The sequence below is a fragment of the Balaenoptera musculus genome, chromosome 15, assembly GCF_009873245.2.
Source record: "Balaenoptera musculus isolate JJ_BM4_2016_0621 chromosome 15, mBalMus1.pri.v3, whole genome shotgun sequence".
In the NCBI taxonomy this organism is placed as follows: domain Eukaryota; kingdom Metazoa; phylum Chordata; class Mammalia; order Artiodactyla; family Balaenopteridae; genus Balaenoptera; species Balaenoptera musculus.
In genome coordinates this window covers 75,618,396-75,645,503 of record NC_045799.1, presented here as the reverse complement: position 1 = coordinate 75,645,503, position 27,108 = coordinate 75,618,396, and the positions used below count along the sequence as shown (strand labels likewise).

The window sequence follows — 27,108 nt, the reverse complement described above, 5'->3', positions numbered from 1 at the left end:
GGGCAGATGGAACTCTAATTTAGGGAGCAAAATGCCATGGAGGGAGAATCAGGGTGTTAAAAGAAAGGCTCCTTGCATTTGTTATCATCTTCTTTCTTCTGTGTCAGTGTGAGAGTTCGGGCCCACAGGCAAAAAGCCAGCAAGGCTTAAACCCTAGTAAAACCACCGTTAGGTAGATACTAGCGACAATCTGACAGAACCAATATGTGCACAGAGAGGAGAGCAAGAAAGCTAAATGAGGAGAATGCAATCAACCCTGTGGGATTTTTTTAGTCTACTGTTGTAATTGTAGATGGCATCTCACTACCTTTGTCTCTCATGTGGACTAAGCCTGACTGCATCTAGGCTTGCCAATATAATGCCAGATCTCTGGTCCTTCAACCCTGATGGCAGCTTACCTTGGCAGAATCGTAAACCTGCAGAAGGCTGAGCCCTTCTTGGTTGCTTTACATGATTTGAAACTATGTGTTTGCACTTTATCAGACGTAATGAGGGGAAAAATTGTTTTTTAAAAGAATTTATTTTATTGAAGTATAGTTGATTTACAATGTTGTATTAATTTCTGCTGTACAGCAAAGTGATTGTTATACATATATATATACACACACATTTTTTTCATATTCTTTTCCATTGTGGTTTATCAGAGGATATTGAATATAGTTCCCTGTGCTATACATTAGGACCTTGTTATTTATCCATTTTATATATAATAGTTTGTGTCTGCTAATCCCAAACTCCTAATCCACCCCTCTCCCCACCCCTTGGCAACCACAAGTCTGTTCTCTATGTCTGCGAGTCTGTTTCTGTTTTGTAGGTAAGTTCATTTGTGTCATATTTTAGATTCCACATATAAGTGATATCATATGGTATTTGTCTTGGGAAAGAACTGCTTTTGAAGAAGAGAATGAGAAATGATGATAAGTCAATGAAGTACAAATGCAGACAGATATATATCTTGAACACAAATACTCTTAGAAACTCGTAGTGAGCCCTTACTCTGTGTTGGGCATGGTGCTAGTATTTTACATGCACATGCGTTATTGTGTTTAAACCACACCACTGCCTTCTAAATAGTATCCTCATTTTTCAGGTATAAATCTTGAGGTTTAGAGAGGTAAAGTAACTCGCTCAAGATCACATAGTTCATAAGCATCAGAACTGAGACTTAAGGCAAACCATGATTTCAGAGCCTAAATGAAGAGCCTTTTAGGAGGGTCATTGATTTTTGCAACAGGACACAAATGCCAAACACTGGGAAGAAGATTCAAAACAATGTTAATCCCTACAGAGGGCACTGTTCAGATTAAACTCATCCAACATAATGTCCTAACGTGATAAAGCATGCCTGTGCCAACAACTGACTGTTTCAGATAGGTTTGCCTCTGGGGAAGAAAGTGCAGTGATTAATATAACCTCCTGTCAGGGTTATTTAAATCTCAGATCCAACCTAGAATTTACTTTAATAATCTTTTATTATTTTCCTGTGTATTCCTATGATTTCTCCCTTCTCTGTAAAGAATATTGTTCAGCATAAACGAATTCAGTTAGTTCTGGGCTTCCTTATTTCTACATTTAATATTCAAAGCACTTTCTTCTCTTTGGTCCCTGATTTGCCAGAATTTGTCATTGTGCTATAAAAAGATGACAAAGGAGACCATTTGTTGAACCTGGAAAGCGTCAGTGTAAGTTTGTAAGTTGGTGAACGTAAGCAATAGAATGCTTAATGCATGACCAGAAGACCATCTTCATTGGTCTTTTCTGCAATCCACTTTAGATACCTTTTGGACTAACGACCCATGTGCTCCTCCAGGGAACATTGACCACAGCTAGGACGGTCGCATACCTTTTGGTCAAAGGCCACAATGAGGGAGGGGACTTTATTTCCTTGAGATACAGTGATGGTGTTTTTTAGAGGTTATTACTACATGTTTGCTATCTCTTCCATCCCACGCCAGTCAGGGGTTTTAACTTTGAAGATAATAGTAACTGTCTTCAGTAGGAAAATCCAGGTCTGTTTTGACCCAAAAGATAATTTAGGATGACTTAAGGAACCCAAAGCTAAATGTCAAATGTAATTAAATGTTACTGTGGTGTCTTGCCTTGAGAAGTGAGCTGCTGAGTTCTAACAGGGTGTAAGAGCAATTTGGATTAACTATTTTGATTATTTCCCACATTATATAAGAGGCATTATCTCAGGTAGCACAGAAATTATCCCTAGGGGACGGGAGGCGTCGCATTTCAGAAATAGCTATGGGATTTCTTCAGCCTGCCTTTGGGCCTGCGTTTCTCAATACTTTTTCTTGAAATCTTCACCTGGGTGTGATCCTGGAAGATGGCAGGAAGGCCATCTTAAAGTATGTGTAACCTTTTTAAAGAAATTAGTTTTGAAAAAAGCAAGTAGACTCTTTTTCTAGAGATCCTTGCCAAAAATGTGTAAATTATTGAATGGGAAAATTTGAGTAGGACACAGTTATTAACACAGGTGCTAAGGATTAAGGAAAACATAAATTACATCTCTCCATAGGGAGATATAGTGAGGCCTTTGATACAGTGACACCTACCTCTGGAAATCAGACTCATTTTCAAGACATAAACCCAGGTCATAATAGGAGTGACCTTTTGAATATGAATACTAAATCTACTTCTGAATGGTGGAAGAAAATGGGAGAATTTTGAAATCCTTGTCTTTGACTTCTAGCAGCATAACCCAGAGATCTTATAAGTTTCAGGAAAGCTGTGTTTTCCGCTTCCTTCCTTATTTTCTCTCTCAATCTTAAGATACTCTCTGGGCAATCAATTTTAGAGGTCTTTCAAGGAAAGCAAAACTTGGTTTGTTTGCCTGTTAACTACAGCAAAGTGTGTAGATTCCAGCTGTTCAGTGTTACTACTAACAGTCATAAGAAAACACCTATTGTTGTCATTATCTGGAAAAAAGAAGCCCCTGGATTGGATTAAGTGAGGTTACTGTGCCCTTAAGAAATGCAAGTATTAGGCAGTAAGGAAAGTATGGTGGCAGGAATGAATACTCTCTTTCATCAGACTAGCTTCTCCCCCTCCCCCTGCCTTTTTTTTTTCTGTAGGAGGAAGATGTGGAGTTAGCGAAGAGCTCTGATCTGTTTGGGGAAAAAGTATCACAGCCTATTAGTTAGAAGCGATGAAATTGAGACAGCTTCAGGGACTCCATTAAGTGTGTGGTGTTTAGGCAGACCGTGTCCCTAGGTAAAATGTGCTGTTGAGGAGGAGAGTGTACAATGAAATAATTGGGCTTGGGAAATCAGCTGGGCTTCAGCAGCCTCATATCCCCTTGTGGGGAGTGGAGGAGGGAGATACATTTTTTTCCTCCCCCTCCCCAACATACCTCCTTTCTTTTAACATAAAAGCTATACTGAATAAAATAGCAGGGAATTTCTCGCTGAGTAGATGGATGGCCAATATATTTTAAATAATAAAAACAATGGATATAATTAAATTTCATCTGGCACGGAAAGGAGTCAGAGCATGTCACCTTGGAACCATCTCATGCTCTGTTATTCTCTAGGCATTTAGGTATTTGGTTGTGGCAGCTGAATGAAAATAATTCAGATTTGATCAGTAATGGCAGCATCTGTAGGGACATGTATTAATGCACTGATGTGTCTGGAATTAGGTTCTTAAATAAAACATGATTCATGTGTATTTGTTTTCATTTTAAAGGAATAAATTGAAATCAGCAGAGCTAGACTGAGTTTTCCCATCAGGACATAGTGATTGGCAAACTTTTGTGGACATCAGTTGAGGGTAGGTTCAATAGTTCAGGTACCATTAATGTTCACCTGCTGTTATATCTTTTGAGGTCAGAAAAGGTACAGTGATAGCAAGTCCAAGGCTCAGATAATCATTAAATTGTACTCTTGAGAAGAAGGTTTAAGAAGCTGTCATTTTTACATTGAGCGTATGTAATGATCGTTACAGCTAATATCAAAAATAAATAGAAATGTATAACATTACTACTGCTAATTGAATACTTTTATTGTGACAGACACTTAACCAGGAACTTTATTTGTATACATACAGTCTCATAAACATTTGTTATATATGAACAAAGCCCTGCTCTTGGAGTCACAAATGGTTTGTATTTTCACCTCTGCTACCTATTTGCTCTTTACTCTTGAGCAACAAATAAACCTCTTTTAACATGAGTTTCTTCAGAAAAATGGGGGAACTAGGCTAAATAATTGCTGAAATTCTTTCTGCTTCAGACACATACATACACACACATACGCAAAAATTAGTTCTTTCTACTTCTAAAATCACTGTATAATGCTAGTTGTTTGAGCATTTGTATATGCATCTACCCATATGTCCACACACATATACACAACATTTTAAAATAAAACCAATGATTTTCCCTCTTTTTAAGTTTTTGGTTTTTTTAACCATGTATCCTAATTGAGCAAGATGATAGCACCCAGACCCCCAAGGAAGAATAAGTTGCAGTTTGAATAAATAAAAATGTTTTCTCCTGGTTCATATTTTCAGAATTATAAATGTATATTCTTGGATATCTTTAGGGGAAAACTATGTTCAGTATTTTAAACCAGAGTTTTCACTATTGTATTCCCACATAGTTAACATCAGGTTGGTTCCCCAGATAATCATAGTGGAACTGCAGGGACAGAGATGTGGTCTCTTCTCTCCAGGAGCTCATTTTCTTTAAAAATTTCATGAAAAAATTGATTAAGTAATAGAGTCAGCCCTTACCAGAATAATAATCCCTTTTTGGCATAATTCAACTTTAGCTGAGAGAGTTTCCTCAAAAGTTACTTTTTGGTGGTTTATGGCTCAATAAGAGGCCCTATATAACAGGACAGATTTGTAGTTAGTTAAGAAAAGATAAGTTTAAGGTTTTAGCCCCCTTAAGATTCCTGTTGCTTGTTTTTCCCCCACTGTAATACATACTCTTGAAAGGTAGGAACATTCTATTTATCTTTATATCCCCAGGGCCTATCACAAGCACCTGGTAACCAATAAATGTTGAACTGATATATGAGATATCCTTGATCTTAGAGATTAAATATTATCCTCATGGTCTAGGGGAATGAAACATCCATATATATACCATAATGTTTGTGTTTCCATATTCTGCCAGCTATGGGTTTAGTAATTATTTTAGATATTATAAAATTACAGAAATCAAGACTGTTACTTAAAAATTTAAATTTTAATTTGGTCTATAGCAAATAAAGCAGATTATTTGAGTTTGGTGGCTATGCCCATCACCTTTGTTTGACCGCTGAATTCACAGTAGGTAACCTAATATATAATCTACATTGTTAGGTGTGTGTGTATTTATCACATCAGTCTCCAGATTTTCTTGGTAATGTGATTGTCTTTGTAATGTACAGTATCTGTTGTTACTGCTCTTCTTTAAGCTCCATGGGTTCAGATAGATGTCTACATTGTGTGCCCTAGAAATCCCTGCTGTAGCACAGGCCTGGCACATAGTAGAGACTCAACAAATATTTGTTGAACATCGAAGGACTGAATCAGAACAATTATGTAAGTAGTAAAACCCAGCATCCCAGTGTTTAGACTAAACATCTACAACCACCATCTAGTGATAAAGCCAGAGCAATCATATTCAGTAAGTTTGTTGAGCGTCGTTTTGGTGCCACATGGGAGAGAAAGAGATGGGTAAGTCACCATTCATTCCTGTCAAGGGCTCATGATTTGGTGAGTGAGACAGGCATAATACAAAAATGAGTATGCCCTTGAACCAAGATCACTTTGGTTCATGTTTCCCTAGCTCATAAGATTTTTAGTTGGTAGGTCAACTAAAAATAGCTATCTTTAAAGCTTTGTAAATCATAGAAGAGGTGTGATACAGTAACATTTGGTGGGATTGCAGCATATCTGAGGCTGCGTGACTCTATCAAAAATAACAACTATAGCCACTATTCTAACATTCATTTATCACTTATGTGATAAGCACTGTTCTTATCACTCTGCATACATTATCTCATTTAATCTTCTTAATCATCCCACGAAGTAGGTACCATTATTATCTCCATTTGACAACTTAGGAAACTGAGGGACAGATAGGTTAGGTCATTTACCTAAGGTCACATAGCTAATAAAGTGATTAAGATTTGAACTCGGGCCTTTGACCGGTGCTCTTGATCACTACAGAGAGGAAAAGACATAATAGAGTAAGCTTCGAAAGGATGGAAGTATTACTTCCTACTAGCTATATCAGGGAAGACTTCTTGGAAGAGGTGGGCCTTAAAGAAAGAGTTGTATCTGAACTGTATGTGTGCTAGACTCATAGAATTTTAAAATATTAGATTTCAAACAATAAACTCTGAAGACCATCTTTTCTAAGCCCCTAATTTGCAGGGGAGAAAACTGAGATCTCTAGGGTTAAATGACTTGCTATAAGACATATGGCTGATTAATTGGCTTTAGAGTTGTTCTCCTAACTCCTCTATCCCTCTTATTTTTCCCCCACTATGCACACTAGCTCATGTTAAGTCTGTTTTTTCATGACCACATTCTAATATGATTTCCTAAAATATTTTTCAGCTTGGAAATGAAGACTTTCTAATATATCCATGTACTGTGATAAGTTAAGCTTGAAAAGGGTCAGGGCAGTGTGGAAGAGAGAGATATTAGATTGTATATATGTGTGTGTGTATATATATGTGTATGTGTGTGTGTATATGTGTGTGTGCATGTGTGTATGTATACATGTGTGTATATGTGTGTGCATGTGTGTATATATGTGTGTATATGTGCGTGTGTATATATGTGTTTGTATGTTTGTGTATGTGTGTGCATATATATGTGTGTGTATATATGTGAGTGTATAAATGTGTTTGTGTATATGTGTGTATGTATACATGCATGCGTGTATGTGTGTGTATGTGTATGTGTGTGCATATATGTGTGTGAATGTGTGTATATGTGTGTGTATGTGTGTATGTATACGTGTGTGCATGTGTGTGTATATGTGGGTGTATACGTGTGTGTGTATATGTGTGCGAGTGTGTGCATATATGTGTGTTTGTGTGTGTGTATGTGTGTGTGTTTGTGTATATGTGTATGTGTATATATGTATGTGCATGTGTATATATGTGTGCATGTGTGTATATGTGTGTGTGCGTGTATATGTGTGTGCATATATATGTATTTGTGTGTATATGTGTGTGTATATATGTGTGCATATGTGTATATATGTATGTGTGTGTATATGTATGTGTATTTGTGTGTGTGTGTATGTTTTTTTCTAGTATTTTTTTTTTATTGTTGCCTTTGTGTCCTTCCATAAGTGTAGACAATTTGAAGTTGAGAGAAAGGATACAAATGAAACACTAATAAGAAAAAAATGGTTTAAAATTCTGTGAGGTCTATGGCAGCTTCCCACAGTGATTTCTTAGCCTCCTAAGTAAGTAACCTTGGGATATTTCTAGCTTCCACTAATGCTTATTAGCCAGTGTCCTACCTGTCACCCACCCACAAGTCATCACAAGAATAAAATGAGATAAATATGTGAATGTACATATATGATAGCAGTGCAAGATTACTGGCAGGCTTGTTTCTTCACAAGCCTAAACTGTTCCTTACCTCAAAACGTAGTGTTGATGTTGCTTAGTCTGTTTCATTAGCCAAGTGGTTGTGCCAGATTTATGCACTGCTGAACAATCAATTTGGGACTTGGGTAGATACTCATTGAAAAAATATTTATCTTGCCCTGAGTGCTCCCTGTTAATCCTCTTCTTCTTAGATGGTGTTCTGTAGCTGAGGATTGAGGTTTTTCCCCTTATTTATTTTTTTTGTTTCCTTCAGTGATTTAAAATATAAAATGAAACTTTTTCAGTACAGTCTAAATCAGCAGATATTTACATCACTTGGGTGTAGGCTTTTTATAGCCCAGCTAGAAGATTACAGTAATTAGCCTATGCATTTCCTCATTAAAATGTCATTAGTGAAGGCTTTGTTCTTTTAAGATCTTCCAAATAAGGTTTATTGCATTGCATTCTATCATTAATAGTTTACTAGGAGCCAGATGTCTTATATAGGTGTGTAGAAGCAAGGATTGTTTTGGACTGTCTAAAGGGTAATGGCCAGAGAGCAGGACTTGACATAGATGAATGTCTATGTTTGGATTGGGTGGGGTCCCACTTTACGTGCTACCAGTATAACTGACAGTCCCTCCTCACCTGCCTGCTGGCAATGCCGTACTCCTTTAGGTATTTGGACACCTACCAAATCTAGACTTTTTGAGAGAGTAAGATTGTGCTCATCTACACTTGTTTCCCATAGTATCTTAGTATGTTTGTGGGTGATTCAAAAACTTAATAAAGAATAAGAAAGAAGTTTATTTTCTACTATAATCATATGAGTAGTATATAGGATTTAGGATCAGACCATCATGGGCTCAGATCCTAGCTTCACTATTTACTACTTGTTGTGTTACTTTGACCATTATTATACTTCATCTTTATAAACCACAGTTGTCTTAAGTGTAATATGGAAGTAACAATGGTACATACCATATAGGAATGTTTGAAAATTCAATTAGATTATGCACGTAAAGTATTTAGCTCTACTGCCTGGAATATATGATTTATTAATATATTATTTTTATAATAAAGTATGTGTGTAATTGTATCTGTGTTCCTACTATTTTCTTGTTATGCATCTTTCATCTGATTTAAGAAATTCTAACATGAAATTCCAAAATAAGTAAATATTTAAGGGATGGTTATTCATATCACGAACCGGCTTAAGACAACTTTCTTTAAAAGGTCATTTATATGGTGCATTGCAAGTAAATTTCTTCACCTATCATTTAAACATTATTTCTACTATGCTCAGTGACCGGCACCTTGAAGGAACAAGTCAGGAAATGCACATTGATTACTCCATTAAATTACTAGATTATTATTAAATAACTAAATGCAGCATTTCTATATTCCGTGGATAGGTGGGTTTGTTTTTGTTACTTTTTAGCATTGCCATATTCCAAGGATTTTTTAGAGATATTTTCAAGTTATTGCATGTCATCCTGTTGTCATGGGCAAATTAATTAAGTCATTCAGTTAAAAAGCATTTCTGCTAAGTTATCTATTCTGAGCCAGGCATTGTCCTTTGTGGTGGGATATAGTGCTAAACAACAAGAAAACACTGTTCTCGGGGGGCTTACATTCTAGGGTAAAGATAGGTAGCAAATACAGAAGGAAGCAAATGATTAATTCAAATTCTTGTGAGGCTATGGAGAAGATAACCTAGGGCAATATGATAGAGTATGGGTGGTGAGGATCTGGGTTAAGGGCAGAATGATGGGGACGCCTTTTGAAGTATAGTGGGAGGGGGTACAGGTGTTCCAAGCAGAAGAATGAGCAAGTACAAAGCCCTGAGACACTAACACGCTTGTGTTTGAGGGACAGAGTGTGGCTGGAATTTAGTGTTCAAGGAGAGAGAGAGAAAAGAGGATGACTCATGCAGAGCCTTTGAAGGCTATGGGTAGAAATCTGGCTTTAATTCTGGTTGCAATGGGAAGTCCTTGGACTATTTTAATCTGCAGAGTGATACTGGTTTTTACTCTAGAGAAACTCTCTGTTGTGCTCACAAGTGTGGAAGCTAGGAGATCACCTTGCATGGGCCAGGAGAGATAGAGTGGTGACTTAAAGCAGGATTGTAGCAGTGAAATGTTAAGCGGTTGCATTTAGGCTTTCTTTTAGGTACAGATTTGGCGGGACTTTAGGTGGATTGGATGTGAGATGCAAAGAATAACTTTCAGGACTTTAGCTTGAGCAACTGGATGACTGATGTCATTTATAGATATAGGGAAAGATTGTATGAGGATGAATTTGAAGGGTGAGAAGCAGGGAATCAATAACTTTGTTTTGACATGTTATAAAAGAAATGCCCATTGACAGCCAAGGGAAGATGTCAACTGGCCAGTTAAAGAGTCTAGGAGATTGGGAAGATATCCAGAGTAGAGATACAAATTTGGGAGTCATCAGCATATAGTGGAGATTTTAAAGCCTCGGGACTTTCTGGGTCCTTTAGGAAGAGAATGTAAATAAAAAGGGGGCTCAGAATATAGTCCCATATACAGAAGCCTGGTAAGGAAGAAGACCCAGTGATGAAGATAGAGAAGAAGTTGGGGATGTAAGACTAGGAATAGGTCACTTAAACAGAGCAGAAAGTGTTTCATAAACAAGAGTGCATGAGATGATCAGCTATGACTGTGCTGTGGAAAGGTCAAATGTGATCAAAGAACTGTTCATTCATTAATTAGAAAGTGTGCCTTTATACTGCTCCTTTAATATAACCCATTAGTAAAACAAAAAATTAACTTGTTACCTACAATGTCTGTTACAGATGGTCTCTTCAGTCTATTTTAGTTTTGTTTTTTTTTTTTTTTTTTAGTTATTCCCCCAAAGTAGATATTAACTCTTTCTCCAAAAGGGAGGATTTTTTTTTTTCTGGTATTTATTGGAAACCCCACCCCTGATTATAAAAGTAAATGGGCTTTTTGTAGGAAAATAGAAAATACAAGAAAATAGGGTACAAGAGGTTTTTTTAAAAAGTAATTCATGGGAACAAAGAATTAAATTGGGGTATAGGAATTAAATTATGTGCATTCTGTCACTCACCTCAATTTTACAGTAGTTTTCTGGGGACCTTTACCCCAGTGATATTCATGTCACTTCTGTCAAGAATAAAGTACAATCTGCTATCCTCTCATCTTTCTCACTCCCCACCGCCTTATTCTACATGCAGACACAGCGCTATTCTGACTAAAGTTTTAGCGATACCTTCTTTCTAAAATGAAAGCATTTTCCCTTCACGATTAGCATCTGTTTATAGAATAGTTCCTATTTTTGTAATTAGATCCTGCATAGAAATGCAAAGGCTGCTATGTAAAAGGATAATGAATCTTTATTGCACAGTTGAAATCAGATTTGTGCAAAAGGCACTTTGAAAACAGTAATAAGCAGAGACATGTATTAAATCATCCAGATAAGGCACCCTATTTATATTTTCTATTTATAAATGGAAATTAGGACTACCCAGTGGATTCCATATGACATTTCCTATTAGGAGCAAAGGTTTTTAGCATTGACCATAAAAGTTATCTAAATTCAAAAGTCTCTGTGGATTTATGGCTCTAAAGAATACTTCCGGAAGGGGCCAAGACAGGGTGGAGAGAGTGCTTTGTCTTTTTCCTTTGTCTGTGCGCCCTGGCAGAAGTAAAGGATAGCGAGGAGTAGAAGAAAGAAGCCATTTGAAATAACCATGATAAGATCTAATCAGGAAACCCAGTGTCCATTGAACACATACAGTAACATTTTAAGAATCTTCTGGTTGGGCTCCTTGAGAACCAAGTTCATGTCCTTATAAGCTCAGCCTTATATTTTCGCATTGTACACATCACTTCCTGGAAAACACAGGATTTATTCCCAAGCTAAATCCTTCTTGAGAGGTTTTTTTTTTTCCTCTTCCTTACCTCCTTGGCAAGTCTCAGCTGGAGCATTGCTGTATGGAGAGAGCGAGGGGAGGAGACATTGGGAGGAGGGGTAAGAAAGAAAAAAGATCGGGAAGCAGGGAAAGTCAATGTCAAATGAACTGCCAAGGATGGATATTATGGCTGCTGGGGACCTCAGAGAGTATCATGTGTCTTTTGTGTCTATTTTACAGTCAGTGCTTCATGTAAGATGGCAGTCTCGCCTGGGCTATGCTTAGTATCGATTTACTCTCAGTCATGCCAGACCATTGTAGCATTACTAAAGGGAGAAAATCCTATGTATTTCCCATTATAAACAGACATATAAAACGTGTATCTTTTTAACCCTTCATTTTCCTTTCTTCCTTTCCTTTTACTATTCTTTTTTTCCCTTCTTGCAACCTTCCCCTTTCTTAAGAAAAATGAAGAGCTCCATATTGAGAACATTATAAAGGGAACAAATAGACTTTTTCAGAGAACAACAGAGTATCAGTAACAACTCAGACCTATGAGACAAAGGCTTCAAACATTGCATATTCCTAGCCTTTCAATGAAAGTGGAAAGACCTTCTTTCCTAAGGCTAGCTTTGTGGTGCCAGGCCCTAAGCACTGCTGAGTGTTGACAAAAGGGAATGAAAGGATGCTAAATTTGAAGACCAAAGTTATCATCATATTTCACCTGCTTGAACTCTTCTGTTGTTTTCCCTAGTTGCTGTGTTGCGCTTTTCCCCCAGTATGGGGAGAGAAGTCGGTTGTCTGGCTGTCTGAACTCCCGGCATCTGCTTAGCAGTTTCAGCAGTTCATAGATGAAACTCATCCCTCTGTCAGAATTTTTTTTCCTTTTCCCTCTGCTCAGTTAGTAGGGAGCCTGGGACCGAGCTCCTGAATTGATTTGCATACTTCCATATTACCTAGCTCAGACAACATATGGCAATGTGGAACACTTGGATTTATTTCTCTTCACTCAAATTAAATTCCAAAAAAATTGGAAAACTCCAGGGTATGTTTTGTGTTGCAAAAATTCTTAGTTCCTTTTTTGAAGGGCAAAAGCAACACAATTTTGGCATAAACATCTCTGGGTCAGTTATGTACTTTGAAAAGAGAATATTGATTTGCTTCCTCTCTTCTCCCCTCTCAGGGAAAAATGTAGGTTGGGTCTTGCAACACTGCATCACACAAAAAGTCCAGTTAGGCACACTGAATAGAAAGTGTCTTCAAGTCATTTTTGTTCTTTGTAACTCAGTGATTTTATATATTTCCTTTCCCTTTTTTCTCTTTCTTAATTTCAGTTGTGTAACTAAATGTCTCAAACTTGGGACTTTTCATAGGATCATCCATTGTAAAAGTAAGCAGATATAATCATACAAAATAGAACTGGATTGATGAGAAACTGGTACAAAAAGTTGACTATTTTAAATGCACTTCACCTTTGAACAATACTAATGTATGAAAATCATATTTTCTTCTTTAGGAGAATAATTTGTTGCCTTATTTAGGGATAGATACCTTACACTGGAGTAAATGAGTTTGTAGGGGATATCCCTTAAAATGGGAAACAGTGTTCTTTGGGTACTTACAGCTTCTATTTTAAAGGCTCCTTGGAAGAGGCAACATGGTAAAAGGAAATAGCACAGGCTTTAGAGTCAACATGTCTGAGTTTGAATTCTGGCTCTGTGACTTGTCCTTCTAGGATGGGCTTAGCAAATAATGTCACCTCCTCAAAGTGAGGGAGTCATCATAATGGTAATACATACAGACAATATTATTGTAAGAGAAAATTGAAATGGCAGGAGTCAATGTACCTGGTGCAGTTTTGACACTTGGTGCTGAATAAATATTTATGTTATTTCATTCCAGAGAGGCAACTGTTGTACTTCCAGTTAGGTTTGTGGAATGCCCACAGAGGAGGATTGGACCTAATTATACTTCTAGGGTCTTTAAAATAGTGAGCTACATTGTTCAGGTAGTATATTGAATTCTGTTATTTTTTCTCTTTTACTTTATTTTAAAAAATTCTTTTTTTCTTCTCTTTTACTTTAAAACTGAAGGCAATTTGTTTCGAACTCTGTGCTCCAAACCAGTGACTTAATTAAGCAAGTTTATTGACTGTCTCAGAGGCCGTGGTTAAAAACTGGCAAACATCATGTGACTGGATTAGTACCTCTGAGGAAATAAAAGGAAAAGACAGGTTTCCACCCTTGCACATTTTTTTCCTTCTCTTTTCTCCCAAGCTCATTCTTGCACTGCAACATTTCACTTATAATCTGTTAATTAAATCATTTCACTCCATTTTATATAATTTTTAATTTAGCATTCATTTTCAACTTAGCTTTTGGCTTCATTTAGTGATAATAAACACTGTTGCATACAACACATGTTCCACAAAACACTCAGTCGTACACATACAGATGCCAATAATTTTTTCCAGTATGTCAGGCACATTAAAATTAAAGGCAGCATCTCCCCTCACCCTTTCCATTACTGAATGTGCACCCTGTTTGAATAATACATACTCCCCGACAGCCAGCAGTCAGCTAATGTGTAAAAATTATGTGTAGCATGTCACTAGTACCTTTGTGAAAATTCATGGTTTTCCCAGACACAGTTCTGTAGAAGGTTTCTGGAATGGTCACTCTGATACCTTGGATCTGTCCCTTTGGCTTAATGTATACAAGCAGTAATGGTTTTCTAGAATTCAGCTACTTGATAGTTTTTGAGAAAGGTCTAATGTGGTATTCAAATTACTTCCATTTAGATTATCATTTAAATCATAGTCTGAACTCTAAAGATACAAATTATTTTAGCTTTTTAGGTGATATCCAAAAGTTTCCAAGGCTACTAACTCCAAATTTTGTGGATCACCTCTAAATGATAGATAGTGTTGTCGGTATAGCTGTCCAAGTTCTCAGAATCCATTTACTTTCAATTTGCTCCTGCTTATCATTTGAACCCTTTTAGTCAGAAAAGTTTCTGCTTGCACATTTAACAGGAAGTTCTCACGTAGTAACTTCAATTCTTTGCCATCATCTGTCATTAGCTAAAGGAGGTACCCTTGGTTATAGTCTTCTAGATATTGGCCAGTGAGTCAGCTAAATTTATTAGAGATGTGGTGTGTGATAGGTACGATGGGAGGCACTGGTGATCTGATCACAACCAAAACCAATATGATCTCTTCCCTTATGGAGATGACATTCTAGACTGGGAAGACAGTCATTTTACAAATACTGGCTACACAAAGGCAGAGTTATGTGAGAGATTCAGGGGTGTCTGAAAGAGCATAACTGTGATATCCCACCTTGTCTGAGGGTTTGGAAAGCTCCCTCCCAAGGCAATATTACTTAAGCTGAGATGTGAAGCATTGCTGGGATTTAGCTAGGTAAAGAGAAGGGCATGGAGGAACATCGTATAGAAAGTCCCTGTGGCTATGGAGAAGATGACTTGTTTTGAGTCCTGGAGAAGGCAAGGAGCAGAGAACCATGATGTTAGCAGGGCAATAAAACACCAAAAGTGAATGTCAGATTTTATTCTAAAGGCAGTGAGAAGTGCAGAATTTTAGGCAGGGACTGACTCAAACACAATTGTTTGTATTTGGAAAAACATCTCTCTGTGTGATTTGGAAAACGTTTGGCAGAATGGCTGGAGAGACACGTTAGGATTTGCAGAACAGGTGAGAGATGGTGATAACCTGGTGGACGGTGGTGGTGGCAGTGGAGTTAGTGAGAAGTGGATTAACTTCAGAGTTCTTTATGGGTGACATAGGACTTGTGATGGATTGAGCTTGAGAAAAAGGGAAGCATCAAGGATGACACCTCGTGGATGGACCTAGAGTCTGTCATACAGAGTGAAGTAAGTCAGAAAGACAAAAACAAATACCGGATGCTAACGCACATATATGGAATCTTAAAAAACAATACTGATGAACCTAGTGGCAGGGCAGGAATAAAGACGCAGACGCAGAGAATGGACTTGAGGACACGGGGAGAAAGAGTAAGCTGGGACGAAGTGAGAGAGTAGCATTGACATATATACACTACCAAATGTAAAATGCATGGCTAGTGGGAAGCTGCCGCACAGCGCAAGGAGATCAGCTTGGTGCTTTGTGATGACCTAGAGGGGCGGGATAGGGAGGGTGGGAGGGAGGATCAAGAGGGAGGAGATATGGGGACATATGTATGCATATGGCTGATTCACTTTGTTATACAGCAGAAACTAACACAACATTGTAAAGCAATTATACTCCAATAAAGAGGATGAAGAAAAAAAAAAAGGATGACACCTCGGTTTCTGGCTTGAGCAGCTGTACAAATGGTAGTAATTTTTCATGTAGAAGGTGATAAAATTGTTTTTGTACCTATCTCATTATTGTTATCTGAGCATCAAGGTCAGAAATCAGAAGCTCATAAAATGCGGTAGTGGCCTTAGAATCTTTTTATACAGAATATATTCTGTTGCAGTTGAACAAAAGAATTTTACTTAAATCATAGACTTTCTTTTTCTCTCTTTTGATTGTATCTGCTGAGAACTAAGCATAACAGCTCCCAAGGTGACCCATAGAGAGTTTGTCAGATTGAAAAATAAGTAATTTCAGAATCAGAATCCTTACATCCTAGCCCAGTTCTTTAGCACTTCTGTCCCTGAATGTTAGAGCTGTGTTTTATCTCTGTGAATTTTTCTACTCTGTAGCATTTTAATGGCTCCATTCCTACCTTATTGCAACTGTTCAGTCCTTCCCATACCTCAAACTGGGCAGTCTCCTTCCAGTCCCAAATTTCTAGTATATGCAGACTGTGTCTTATGTTTAAGCTGGATAGAATGTTGGGAAGAAATGTGGATCCTGAAGGGTGTAAGACTGGCTTGAAGGCTCAACCCTACTACTTGGTTAGCGTCTGCTTGGTTTGATTTTAAGTAATTCAACCCGAGCTAATGTTTCTGCTGCCCCACCCACAGCCCCCTTGTTCTTCCGCTTTAGTGCCAGTGGCCCTGTTTCCACGTGCCAGCCCCGTATTTATTCATCTGTGAGGTTTTCTCAGGTCATTGAATTCTGGGCAGGAAGTACAAGGGAATTAACTCCTACCTGAACAACCCTCTGTCAGTGCCTAATGAGAGTTGCTGTATAAATGCCCCAGCTCCCTTGCCCCTTAAGTGGGATAACTCTGAGGTATGCATACCTCACTGGCTTCTACAGTCTCCCCAGTGGCATTAACTTCTAGCTGCCCACGGTGGTGGTTGGCTTCATTATACATCCTCTCTTCCCCAACTTCTATCCTCGTCTCACTTCTCCACTCACCTGCTGCTGTTCGCGTTCCCTCCCAAATAAACGTCTTAACACTTGTCTCGGGGTCTGCTTGTGGGGGAACCTGCGCTAAGACAACCACAGTGAGCTTTAGAAGGATAGTGTTTGACTAGATGGTCACTTTCCATTGGGCATCACCTCTGTTACCCTTCCTGGTTGTGTATCACTTGCTGCTTGCACCTTTCAGTTAACATGAATTCTTATTATCTTGTCTAGGTTAGTCTGTTGGTCTGGGACTCTGAACTGTGTTAGAGCCCCAGGTGCTGGGGGAAAGCTCTGAAGTGCAGAGGTAACTGTGTACCTCAAATTCATCCAGGACCTGCGTTTCACACACAGGCTTGTGGGACAAGGTGTGTATCTGAAGAAGGGAACCTAGCCTTGATTTTTTGTAAATATTTCAAATTTCCTCTGTATTCTTTATTGGCACAGTCTACCGTATCCTCTACTAGTTTTGATACTCCCCTTGCTTCTTTTCTTATCCTCCTTGCTCTTTAAGATGCAGTTCACTGTATTTAAAAAATTGTTTTTCATGGTGTTGATACTACTTTTTAGCTATGTGTCTTCAACTACATATCTTTGAGCACCTTTTATATTTGATAGGCTTTTTTGGGGGGGGGGGTGTTTCTTTTTCTGGCCACTACCGCTATTTGGACTAATTATTCCAAAGTTTTACTTGTCAATCTCCAACTTTTATTAGCAAGGAAAAATGTTATCTCCACATTCTAGAATGAAACCACAGAGAAAAGAGGTTGGTCTAGAATATTGGTTTGCTGTCTTCTGTCTTTGGTCCTGTCTTGTCAGCATTCACAGATGTTCCCATCATTCCTGTCACTGGTGCTCACATAACATAGGACCTTCCATGAACATGCAGTTACTCTCAAATTGGGTGTCGGGAGAAAAAGAATGTGGCTCAGACCAACTAGGTGGGAGAAATTTGAGATACACATGTAGAGCCCAGTTAGTTGGAAGCAGCTGAAGAGAAAAGAGGGAAAATTAACTGAGAAGTTTGACAGGCAGTTATAGTGCGGTAGTCTTGAGTGGCACCCCACTCTTCATTCCTACCCAATCTAGTTGTCCTTTCTTAGCTGTCAAGACTAGAAAACTATAAACTTTATTTCCTAGGTCCCCTTGCAGCTAGGATTCTGAGTGTGAATTAACCATACTTGCTCAAGGTTTGGAAGGTAGAAATGAGGTAGAGGCCACTCCTCTTTGGCTTTAGCTGTTTTTGCGTGCAAAGACAGGTTATGGAGAAGTATGATTCTTCTGCACCGGTGTTTCAGGGCTCAATTACTGGTTGTTAAAGGCAATTGTTCTGTGACTTCTCCATCCTGAATTGCAGCTTTGCCAGTGTATTCCTAAACTTAGGCTTCCTGTTTGTGGTAGAGGAAAGGCCATCCTTCAGCCCTACCCAGTGATTTTTGTTAAGTAACTGATTCTCTGTATTAAACCCCTTCCTGCCTAAAATTTCTCAAGTGGTCTGTGTTTTCTGACCTGAACCCTAACATATATAGATGGGTTGAAGCAAACTTTGTGCTTTAAAGGGTTAAACCCAGAGAAAAATGAGAGACTAGAAAGAAACAGCAAGATGGTCTGTAGGCCTGCAGATGCATACATTACTCCATGATCTCGTGTCTACAAGAAAACAAGGCAACTGCTAGTTAAGTTACAGAGCAGCTAACTTGTTGGCTCTTGTGATCCAGTCTCATAGACCATCTCCCAGCTCCTCTGTATATTCATCCACCAAACGTGGCCATGAGGCAGTTCATGGTTGAGAACCACATCATTCCTGACTTAATGCTTTGAAGCAGGTGGCATTTTACTTTTTCTTCCACCTAAGGTGAACTGTGGAAAAGTGGAATAATTTGCCTAACCTTTGGCTAAAGGAGAAAGGAAAGATTTAGAGCCCAGTAACTCCTGACTTCCCTGTAATGCAATAAAAAGAAAAAAAAAAATGAATGCCTAATTTGCTGGAGCCACAGTAAGATGGCTGAAGTGTGCACACTAGAGTAAGCCGTGGTCCCTGCCCTCAAGGTCTGTGATTGGCCACCGAGGCGCACGTTTCCACTTCCTGTGTTCCATTCGTTGTGTTAATTTTCCACCAAGCTCCAGCCCCACCTCTGTCAATTATTTGTGTTTCAGCCTTCTAATTACAACATTATATGACCATTCAGACTGGTACTAATTAAATCATTACCTAATTCACACAGTGTGCGATAACGGTAATGCTTCTTGTCAGCCGAAATTGCAACACGACCCATACTTTCTTCATTCTCAGTAGACGGGTGGTGGTGGGCGGGTTGTGCCTCTGCCCCACACTTCTGCTAAAACCCTCTGATAGCCGGCTGACGTCGCCCAGACTCTACTCTTTCTTTTCCCAAAATGGGAAAACAGTGTGTACCTGCAATTTATCACCGTCACATAAAATCATCTTGACTTTTTGTGGAAAAAGTCTTGAGAGTCAAGAAAAAAAAATAGTGCTAAGATTTAGAGTACTATTTGCTGCCATATTTTCTTGTCATTTTGTTCTTCATATGATATTATTTTTAACAGAGTAAAACAGTAGCTTGTCTCTTTTTCTCGTATTTAAAACAGATTTGTTTTCCGCTCAGTTAGACTTGTGATCATGAGAACACAAAGTAGTATTTTTCTCCTTCTGGGTGAAAATTTGATGGGCAAATTGTCAGGAATAATTACTCCAAATGATGGAATAAAATCCAATGGAAAACCTCTCTCTCCTTGCTAGCGATACATTTTTATTTAAGACACAATGAGCATCAAGCACATTCGTGACAAGGTGAAATTGACATGTGGCCCTCTGCCATGATTTTATTTTTAATTGCTGGTAAGCTAATTAGCCAGAACAACATGCTGTGTAATCCACAAAACTGTCGCTCAATGCATTCTCCAATAAAAGTGAGATATATGATGTGGAAAAGTTCTCCTTTAAGAGATAACCACATCAAAAAAAAAGTTTTATAAATATGATTGAGTAAAAGCCTTCCTCCCACCATGGGATAGCACTTGTATGTAACATTTGTTTTGGGATTTGAAGAGGAATTAAGAAAGATGAACTGGGTAACTTTTTTTTCTTTTTCAAGACCAGTTGTGCCTCAAAATAGCAACCACTTCCTTAAGTATATTTCTAAGGCAAACAATTAATAATTTCTCTACTGCAGGGGTTGGCAAACATTTTCTGCAAAGGCACCGATAGCAAATATTTTTGGCTTTGTGGGCCATACAGACTTTGTCACAACTACTGAACTCTGATGTTGTAGTGCAACACAGTCACAGGCAACATATGAAAGTGACAGTGTTCCAATAAAACTTTATTATGGACACAAAAATTTGAATTTGCTGTAATTTTCATTTATCATAAAATATAATTCTTTTGGGTTTTTTTCAACCATTTAGTTCATGGGCTGCACAGAGACTGGCAATGGGTTGGATCTGGCTTATAAGCTGTAGTTTCCAGCCCTTGCTCTTGTGCCTGCTGCATGCCAGGCAGAGCCAATAGTTATTCTTTAGTATCTGCTTTGTGCCAGGCAGAGTGCTAGGTACTGAGGGATATTCAGAAATAAAGAGAGCAAAGTCTCTGCCCTAAAGAAGCTTACAGTTGAGCTGGGAAGGACATGCAGACAGGACTGAGACACAGTATTAGGTGTTACACGGTAAATATCACTCTGTGACAAAAGCCACCATTGCTTTACAAGTTTGGAAGAAGATGGTCACTTCAGCTGAAAGAGATACTCTGATAAGACTGACAAGGTTAGTTAAGGATGTACTGAAATGATGGGATTTCAGCCAAACCTGTAGAAAGCTATCAGGGGCATAATGACTTCCTTTGGTTGGGGGTGGCTGGAGATGATGAAAACCTCAGTCATAAGTCAGTTACTCCTATCATTTTTTCCCCTCATTCATTCCTTCATTTCATCTCATGGAAATTTTAAACAATACAGCAAAGTTTTACAGAACTTTATATTTAATACCAAATACTCACCACCTGAATTTTGCCATTAACATTTTGCTGTACTTGTTTTATCACATTTGTATCCATGTGTTTTATTTTTGGTTTATTCCAAAGTAAATTTCTGATATCAGGATATATTCTCATAAATACTTAAGCATGCATATCATAATCAGAATTTATATTGGCTGATAGTATTTTTCTTTTGGTGTAAAATTTACATACAAGAAAGAGTACCAGCATTAAATATACATTCTCTCAGATTTTACAAGGCTTATCCCTATGTAATCTAAATCCCTATCATGATATATGTTTCCATTACCCCAGAAATTTCCCTCCCAGTCAATCCTTGCCCCCAGCCCACCCCTACAGGAACAACTGTTCTGATTTTTTCCAGCATAGATTCTATTCTATTCCAGAATTTCATATAAATGGAATCATACAGAACCTGTCATTTCATGTGGGCCTTTTGTCATCACATATTTTGTCGTTATCTGCTTGGGTGTAGTATTCTTTGAAGCAGAAGGATCTAAATGCAGTTAGTTCCCCAAGAGTAAAATATACTCTGAGGGGAAACTGTCTAATGTTCTATTAACAAAAACAACAGCTTTTTTCTATTTCATATATATTATCTTTAATTATTGTAAAATTAAATGACCTGTGGATTAATTTTTTCACATGAACATTTCTTAAATGTCTATTATGTCCAACATTTTACATATCTCATATTATTTAATTAGTTTCTGTGATAGCTATGATCTTATTTTGCAAAAGAGGAAATGGAGGCAGGGGATTAAAGTAGCTCAATCATGTTATTCCAAACTTTGTTGCCAATTCAAACATCAGTTGGGGAGTGGGGGTAGCAAAGGTAGGAATGAGTGTTTGAGAGATGAAAGATTGTGGAGCTGCTCTCTTAAGAGTTTTGTGGGGTTTTTTTAAGAAGTAGGTAGAATGTATTAGTGGAGACATTCAATAGGAACATGCAAAATTGGTTTTTCTATTGTAAAGGAGGGACAGCACTAGAGAATTCAAGGACTACATTTAACATTTATGATTAGAATGTGATTTTTCCTGTAGTACAGCGTAGACTAAAAGCATGAAACTGCCTTCTTTCGCAGAAGGCAATCACTGGTAGAGTTAAATTTAAGGATCTCAAGAAACTTTATGAGCTTCAAATCATTAAGCCACTTAATTGCATTGCAATGTTGGGAAATTACTCCATAAATTTTGCAATTCAAGATTGTGCTTTTAAAAGCCCCCAAATGTTTAGAGAAAACCAAGTACAATATACATCGAGAGAACTGGCTTTTATTGTTGAGAGTGGGAATATGCTCATTTATCTATCTTCAGACCAGTTTATTTATTTTATTTTATTTTATTTATTTATTTTCTTTATTTTTTTGGCTGTGTCGGGTCTTTGTTGTGGCGCACTGGCTTCTCTCTAGTTGTGGCGTGTGGGTTTTCCTCTCTAGTTGTGGTGCGTGGGCTCCAGAGCACATGGGCTTTGTAGTTGTGGTGGGCGGGCTCCAGAGCGTGTGGGCTCTGTAGTTTGCAGCACGTGAGCTCTTTCGTTCAGGCACGTGAACTCAGTAGTCGTGGCGTGCAGGCTTAGTTGCCCCACGGCATGTGGGATCTTAGTTCCCTGACCAGGGATCAAACCCACATCCCCTGCATTGGAAGGTGAATTCTTTACCATTGGGCCACCAGGGAAGTCCCTCAAACCAGTTTATAAAGTGTTTGAATGTTCTTTGCTGTGCTTTATGGTAATATTTATTTTTTTGGAAATTTTCATTATCATTGGTTTTCATGGTTAATATATCATCCTTATTTAACACTGAACTCCATTGGCATTTGTGACACGTGGAAAAAAGGTATGCAACATTTAATGTCATTTGAGAAGCCGTTTACATTCCTTGTATTTTGGCTTTTACAAAGACTGGGTCTTCACTGTTAACTGGAAGTCTGCATTTCTACTCATTTGTTTTAAGAGGCTTATTTAAGGACTTAAAGCTTCCCCTGATAAACCACTTCTGTATTAATTCTTGAATTTAAGAGAGAATTTCCCCTTCTTTTATTTTTTTAAATTTTTTATTTTGTCTTTTTCTTTCTTTTTTTTAACATCTTTATTGGAGTATAATTGCTTTACAATGGTGTGTTAGTTTCTGCTTTATAACAAAGTAAATCAGCTATATGTATACATATATCCCCATATCTCCTCCCTCTTGTGTCTCCCTCCCACCCTTCCTATCCCACCCCTCTAGGTGGACACAAAGCACTTAGCTGATCTCCCTGTGCTGTGCGGCTGCTTCCCAGTAGCTATTGATTTTATGTTTGGTAGTGTATATATGTCCATGCCACTCTCTCAGTTTGTCCCAGCTTACCCTTCCCCCTCCCCGTGCCCTCAAGTCCATTCTCTAATAGGTCTGCATCTTTATTCCCGTCCTGCCCCTAAGTTCTTCATAACCATTTTTTTTTTTTAGATTCCATATATATGTGTTAGCATACGGTATTTGTTTTTCTCTTTCTGACTTACTTCACTCTGTATGACAGACTTGCTTCTTTTTATGGCTGAGTAATATTCCATTGTATATATGTGCCACATCTTCTTTATCCATTCATCTGTCGATGGACACTCAGGTTGCTTCCATGTCCTGGCTATTGTAAATAGGGCTGCAATGAACATTGGGGTACATGTCTCTTTTTGAATTATGGTTTTCTCAGGGTATATGCCCAGTCGTGGGATTGCTGGGTCGTATGGTAGTTCTATTTTTAGTTTTTTAAGGAACCTCCATACTGTTCTCCATAGTGGCTGTATCAATTTACATTCCCACCAACAGTGCAAGAGGGTTCCCTTTTCTCCACACCCTCTCCAGCATTTATTGTTTGTAGATTTTTTGATGACGGCCATTCTGACCGGTGTGAGGTGATACCTCATTGTAGTTTTGATTTGCATTTCTCTAATGATTAGTGATGTTGAGCATCCTTTCATGTGTTTGTTGGCAATCTGTATATCTTCTTTGGAGAAATATCTATTTAGGTCTTCTGCCCATTTTTGGATTGGGTTGTTTGTTTTTTTGATATTGATCTGCATGAGCTGCTTGTAAATTTTGGAGATTAATCCTTTGTCAGTTGCTTCATTTGCAAATATTTTCTCCCATTCTGAGGGTTGTCTTTTCGTCTTGTTTATGGTTTCCTTTGCTGTGCAAAAGCTTTGAAGTTTCATTAGGTCTCATTTGTTTATTTTTGTTTTTATTTCCATTTCTCTAGGAGGTGGGTCAAAAAGGATATTGCTGTGATTTATGTCACAGAGTGTTCTGCTTATGTTTTCCTCTAAGAGTTTTATAGTGTCTGGCCTTACATTTAGGTCTTTAATCCATTTTGAGTTTATTTCTGTGTATGGTGTTAGGGAGTGTTCTAACTTCATTCTTTTACATGTAGGTGTCCAGTTTTCCCAGCACCACTTATTGAAGAGGCTGTCTTTTCTCCATTGTATATTCTTGTCTCCTTTATCAAAAAAAGGTGACCATATGTGCATGGGTTTATCTCTGGGCTTTCTATACTGTTCCATTGATCTATATTGCTGTTTTTGTGCCAGTACCATACTGTCTTGATTACGGTAGCTTTGTAGTATAGTCTGAAGTCAGGGAGCCTGATTCCTCCAGCTTTTTTTTTTTTTGAAAAGAGCTTTGTTCTCTCCTCTTTACTTTATTTATTTTTTTATTTTTTAAAATTTATTTATTTATTTTTGGCTGTGTTGGGTCTTCGTTTCTGTGCGAGGGCTTTCTCTAGTTGTGGCAAGTGGGGGCCACTCTTCATCGCAGTGCGCGGGCCTCTCACTGTCGCGGCTTCTCTTGTTGCAGAGCACAGGCTCCAGATGCGCAGGCTCAGTAGCTGTGGCTCACGGGCCTAGTTGCTCCGCGGCATGTGGGATCTTCCCAGACCAGGGCTCGAACCCATGTCCCCTGCATTAGCAGGCAGATTCTCAACCACTGCACCACCAGGGAAGCCCCTCCAGCTCCATTTTTCTTTCTCAAGATTGCTTTAGCTATTCGGGGTCTTTTGTGTTTCCATACAAATTGTGAAATTTTTTGTTCTAGTTCTGTGAAAAATGCCAGTGTTCCCCTCCTTTTAAAATAAATTTTGCCTAGCACTTAACAAAGTACCAGAGTAGCATTGTATTGAATTTTTCAAAAGGAAAAAGCAGTATTTCCTTTTGTTTTTTTTTTTTCAGTGTCTCACATTTTTAAAATTTATTTATTTATTTTATTGAAATATAGTTGATTTATAATTTTGTGTTAGTTTCAGGTGTACAGCAAAGTGATATATATATTCTTTTTCAGATTCTTTTCCCATATAGGTTATTGCAAAATATTGAGTATAGTTCCCTGTGCTATACAGTAGGTCCTTGTTGTTTATGTATTTTATATATAGTAGTGTGTATATGTTAATCCCAAACTCCTAATGTATCCCTCCCCCGCACCTTTTCCCTTAGATAACCATAAATTTGTTTTCTATGTCTGTGAGTCTGTTTTTTAAATGAGTTCATTTGTAACATGTTTTTAGATTCTACATATAAGTGATATCATATCATATTTGTCTTCTCTGACTTACTTCACTTAGTATGATAATCTCTAGGTCCATCCATGTTGCTGCAAATGGCATTATTTCATTCTTTTTTATGGCTGGGTACTATTCCACTGTGTGTGTGTGTGTGTGTGTGTGTGTGTATACATACCACATCTTCTTTATCCATTCATCTGTTGATGGACATTTAGGTTGCTTGCATGTCTTGGCTATTGTAAATAGTGCTGCAGTGAACATTGAGGTGCCTGTATCTTTTCGAATTATGGTTTTCTCTGGATATATGCCCAGGAGTGGGATTGCAGGATCATATGGTAACTCTAGCTTTATTTTTTTAAGGAATCTCCATACTCACTGTTTCCTTTTGGATTTAATATGTTTAGATGCAAACGAAAGAAATACAATCACTTATTTTTTTAGTATCTTAGTCTGTCAGTCTTGTCTCTCTTCCTCATTTTCCTCAGAACAGTTTTTAAAAATCAATTTAGGAAATCTCCTCCAAAATACTAAACTAACATGATTTCAGGGCTGCAAGTTTCCTGAAAATTTATCTAGAAATGTTCTGCTCAGTGCTCAAATCTCTTCTATAGCATTCTACATGAGTGGTTATCCAGTCCAAAGGAAAACTGAATCCATCCATGTCCTAGGAGCTTTCTCATATAAAAGCTCATAGTCCGTTCTGGTTCTTCAGATGTTGAAGACTGTGAAATTCTACAGAGCAGCTGGCAGTTGAGACAAGGGCTTGCAAGTGCTTGGAGAGATACTGATCCTTTAATATTTATACAAAGGTTTAGATGCAGTTGTGAGTTTACTAATTAGCATTTTTTGGGGTAGCAAAACAAAAACCATACAAAGCATCAAAAACATTGATTACCATATAAGATAGCAATTTAAGAAAGATTATCATACTTGAAAAATTATTTGATAAAAATTATTGTATTTTAAACTTTTTCTGCTCCTTTTTCTCAGGTTAATGCCAAAATAAAATGGCTGTGTTCATGTAATTTCTTTTTTCAATTTGTTTCAAGACTTGTATAGCTCCCAGTGGTAGATTTTGCAGTTGTATTGTATGATTAAGGTGTCCATCAAAACCTTACAGTTGGTAAACAGTATTAAAAATCCATCTCCAGCTTCTGTAAACTGTACAGAGTGCTATGAAAACTAGAAGAAATGGAAATGTTTTAATTAACTCAAGTAGGACTAATCAAAGCAAAGCAACCAGTTTATTCAATTGAACATGTTAATGGCTATCCATCCATGACATAGCTGAACATTTATGTCATCTATTAAAAGCTATACTGTTGCTTGTACAAGTATAAGCTATTGTTCAACATGGAACTGAATCCCATAGAGGCTTCTTCACCCCTTTTAACAATTATACGTCATAGATTATTTCCTTAACATCCTTTCTTCTGCTTCCAGTTCCCTTCAAATAACCGAACTTCTTTCATGAAGAAACACAGACTTGGATAACTTAGTTCAATTACCCTGCCGTCGTTTCTTTTCTTGAAAGGAATTTTACCATCTTTATTTCTTCATAATAAGGCTTAGGAAATGCTTACTATGCACTGGGTACTATTCTAAGCATGTTTTATGTATTATGTCATTTAGTCTTTGCAACAATATCATTTTCCCCCATTGTACAGATGAAGAGATGGAACCAACATGTGGCATTATGCTGTTAAGTGGTAGAACTAGGATGTGAACACAGATCTCAATATCCATTGTGTTGAAATGAATTTAAATTGTGCCAAAGGTGATTGACATTAATTAGACA

At 37.8% G+C, this 27,108-nt stretch overlaps 1 protein-coding gene across 1 annotated transcript in view; it reads left to right on the top strand.

Annotated features, from left to right (window-relative positions):
* The window catches only part of AUTS2 (activator of transcription and developmental regulator AUTS2), a 1,126,617-nt gene that overhangs the window by 570,267 nt on the left and 529,242 nt on the right, over positions 1-27,108 (top strand). The window lies entirely within an intron of this gene.